Source organism: Sminthopsis crassicaudata, chromosome 3, assembly GCF_048593235.1.
Source record: "Sminthopsis crassicaudata isolate SCR6 chromosome 3, ASM4859323v1, whole genome shotgun sequence".
NCBI classification, from domain to species: domain Eukaryota; kingdom Metazoa; phylum Chordata; class Mammalia; order Dasyuromorphia; family Dasyuridae; genus Sminthopsis; species Sminthopsis crassicaudata.
In genome coordinates, this window is record NC_133619.1 from 536434085 (window position 1) to 536438713 (window position 4629).

Consider the following 4629-nt stretch of genomic DNA (forward strand, 5'->3'; position numbering starts at 1 on the left):
ACATTCTGTTTTAATGTAATTTCAGCAAAACAATGCATCAGGATCATACCAAACTACACAACCTCATCTAGAACTCATAGTCCAGTCTGTACATGAACAAGAATTTGATCTATGATATACCAGACAAGTGGTCATCCAATTATCACTTAAAGATCACTCCTCCTTAGTGACAGAATATTCATTTGTTCTACTCAAGACAAACCATCACATTTTGGGGCAGCTCTCATTACTGGGAAATTTTCTTTAGATTGAGCTAAAAAATCTGTATCTCTATCACTTGTGCCCATTGCTCTTACTTTTATCCTCTGGGGTTAAGCTAAGAACCTGAATAAATGACATAATGAAATTTGTAATATCAGACTATGTTGCTAAGACTGTACTTTCCATGTCCCCATGTGCTCAGAAATTTTATACTGTATTAGAGAGATATTAGCAAATAACTCCAAAAATATACCAGATACACAATGTGTTTTTTTAAAGGAGTAGCTAACTATAGGAAAGCTAAATTGCACAGTGGATACAGTGCAGACTCTAGAGTTGGGAGGATGTTAAAATCCTGATTCCTTTCAAAAAAAATAATAATAATGCATAATACACTTTTAATCAAGATGGCCACCTTGAGCAGGAGGCAGAACTTCTGCCTCTCTTCTACACACCTATTCCAGTAAAATCCTTTAATTCACAACAAACCAAATGTCATTGTCAGATCAGTGTGACCTCAGATACAAGCAAAAATAGATGAGAACACTCCCTGAAAACTAAAATGGAATAAACAGAAATCAATGATTTTGTGAAACAGCAAAGAATATCAGAACAAACTCAAAGGATTACTATCTTTTGATATAATTGATTATATTGATATTTGTTTGGCATCAATTGACCATATATTATTGATACTATTGATTGATTGATATGTGACATAAAAAATACCTAATCTGGAAAACAAGTCGAAGAAGAACAATTCAAAAATCACTAGACTCCCTTAAAACTATAACTTTTAAAAATGTTGAGCTTTAAATTTCAAGGAATCATGAATGAAGATTACCCCTGACAATTAGAATAAGAAAGCAAAGTGCAAATAGAAATAATGTATTTATCATGAGGAAGAAAGAAAGGTGGGAAGGAAGGAAGGAAGGAAGGAAGGAAGGAAGGAAGGAAGGAAGGAAGGAAGGAAGGAAGGAAGGAAGGAAGGAAGGAAGGAAGGAAGGAAGGAAGGAAGGAAGGAAGGAAGGAAGGAAGGAAAAGGGAATAAAATCTGATGTTTTCATGATTGGAATTCATTAGCAGAGTATAAAATCACAGAGGAAGTAGTAGGAAAAGAGTGCTTTAGATAAATGTTACTCATCTGAAATGAACAAAAGAGAGACAGAGACAAAGACAGAGACAAGGAGACACACAGAGAGAGAGAAACAGAGAGACAAAGGGAGAGAGAGAAGAAAGAGAGCTTGGTATAAAAATATATCAGATTTAGTCAGCAAACTACAGAGAATTGGGATAGAGGATAAAAGGGAAGTTAACACTGGAGACGGAATAGTCACAAGTAAAATAAGTTTCCTTGTTCTCAATAGGGAATTAAAAAGCAAAAAAGAAAACAATTAGAATCAAAGTGAGTATTTTAAATAGCCTCTTAGACAACTAGAGAATGACTAAACAAAATTTTTTTTTGAGGCTGGGGTTGTGACATGCCCAGGGTCACACAGCTAGGAAGTGTTAAGTGTCTGAGACCAGATTTGAACTCTGGTCCTCCTGAGTTCAAGGCTGGTGTTCTATCCACTGTGCCACCTAGCTGCCCCTAAAGAAATTGTAATATATGATTGCAATAAAATATTATTACATGATGCAAAATAATTAAAAAGGCAGCTTTAGATAATTCCAGGTAATCTAACTGAAATGATGTGCAACAGAATTAAGAGACAAATTATACAAGAACAATATTATTAAGATAAACAACTTTGAAAGGCTGAAGGACTCTGCTCAGAACAAAAGCCAACTAAACCAGAGAACCTATGATGTGTTAGGTTCTTACTAAGTGCTAATGAGATATTAGGTTCTTACTAAGTGCTAAGTCAGTACTTAACAATTCTCTAGTTCTGGCCTTTACTGGGAGTTTTACTTGTGAACTCCTGGGGAGGAGCTTACATGCTTAGGAGGAGCAACTTCATTGGTTGAAGTAATTTTTCCCAGAAGCCCTTGCATTATCCCACGCCCATTCTCTGGGAGGATAAAAGAGGGCGGCACTCTTGAGATAGAGAGTCTCTTATCTGGGCCAGACTTGAGGGGGCTCTCCAGAGGAAGAATTCACTACTCTGGACCAGAGTTGGCAGCAACTGTCTGGAGACAAGGGCTCTCTACAGGAAGAAGAATCTGTCCAGAGATTTGAGTTGACACAGCAGATCTCCTTCCAGAGAGCAATTGGCAGTCTCTGGAGACAACAGAACTTTACAAATAGAGAAGAAGGAGCAAAATGGGGAGGTGTCAACTAAACTAGGTGAAAAGGTTGAATCAGATAACAATGAAGTTAAGTACAATTCTGAGCAACAGGAGCATTTCCCATCTCCTCCCTCAATTAACCCTTCAGGGGTGGAGCAAGAAGCAGGAGGGGAAGAGGCAGAAACACAAACAGAATTGCCTGTGAAGCAGCCTAAGCCTATGACAAGATTATAAAAAGCATTGGTTAAAGCTAAGAGAGAAGGACAGGATATAAGTGATTTTATACATGCATATCCTTTGATTGAAGATATTGACTCTAGGTCAAAAAAGGAGAAGATATACATCTTTAGATTTGAATAAAATTCAGGATTTGAAAAAAGGTTGTACCTTTTATGGGGCTACATCAGCTTATGTTAAAATGTTACTAGATAGTTTGTCTTATGAAGTCTTAACCCAGAATGATTGGAAATCCATAGCAAGGACATGTCTAGAACCTGGACAAAATTTGTTATGGCTTGCGGAGTTTCATGAATTATATAAAATCCAAGTCAGATGCAATTTGGAAATAGGAGTTAACACACAATTCACTTTTGAGCACTTAACTGGTGAAGGTCGGTATGGAGAGAATTCAGAACAGATTAATTATACCATGACAATATATGAGCAAATTGCTAAGGATGCAATAAAAGCTTGGGGTGTCCTCGCTGGACAGAAAGATCAGGGAGAGGCTTTCACTAAAATTGAGCAAGGTCCCAATGAACCTTTTGCAGATTTTGTGGGATGTTTGCAAACTGCTGTCAAAAGAACTATTGGAGAAAATGCAGCTACAGAAATAATGACCAGACATCTGGCTAAGGAAAATGCTAATGAGATTTGCAAAAGAATTATATGGGGATTAGACAAAGATGCTCCTTTAGAGGAGATCATAAGACACTGTGCTACAGTGGGAACAAATGCTTTTTACACCCGGACTATGATGAACATGGAAAGACAGGGTCCCTCCTGGCAAGGGACTTCTAGAAAAATTCAGTGATGTTTTCAATGTGGAAAAATTGGACATCTAAGAGCTCAGTGTAAATATGGAGATAGAGTGAGAAGAAGGGTGAAAGAAGACCTAAAACTCCATGTCTAAAATGCAATAGAGGACTCCATTGGGTATCAGAGTGTAGACTAATTCAGGGAAATGGGATGAGGGCCCCAGGTCCAGGGCCCCAGGCAAAAAAGACTTGGGGCATGGTGGCAGCTGAGGTTACACCCAAAGAGCTTTTAGAAGGTCAGGACCTTCTATGTGTGATGTGATCTATCAGCTGAAAAGCAATCACATGGAAGAAAGGGATTACCTGATCAGTCAGCCAAAAGGCAATCAGATTGCAAAAATGGATTACACTTGGGGAGAATACAGGCTTTTTAAACCAACAGGGCTGTGTCCAGTGCAAACAACTCCAATGTAATTGCCAGATGATGAGAAGAGATTTAGAAAGCAGTAAATAGAAGGTAATTAGATAGGTTAACTGCCTGGGAGAGAGGGTTTGCTTGTATTTCTTCAGATGGAGAAGGAATTAGATGAGTGCCAACGAGTCATATTCGCCTTGTCCATTGGAGAGAGACAGAAAAAGAGAAAGACCTCAAAACAAAGGAGAAAATCTAAGAAACATCTGACACTGAAAGATCGTGGCTAATAAGAAGACTGTTAAAGAACTTTAAAACCAGCAAGAATCATTGGATTTCCTAACACAAGATGAGACTAATGGACAATGGACTTATGGACATTTATAAATTTTCAATTTATGATTATTTGATCATGTTATTTGTTACTTATTTCTATAATGTATTATGTTACTATGTTACTATGTGTTTATATAATCTATGTAATTATGTGTAATGCCTCCCATATTGATGGATTTATATTTCAAGGTCATGACCACCCTATGTTCTAAATCAAAAGAAAGGGGAAGATGTTAGGTTCTTACTAAGTGCTAATGAGATAATGAGATATTAGGTTCTTACTAAGTGCTAAGTCAGTACTTAACAATTCTCTAGTTCTGGCCTTTACTGGGAGTTTTACTTGTGAACTCCTGGGGAGGAGCTTACATGCTTAGGAAGAGCAAGTTCATTGGTTGAAGTAATTTTTCCCAGAAGCCCTTGCATTATCCCACGCCCATTCTCTGGGAGGATAAAAGAGGGCGGCACTCTTGAGAT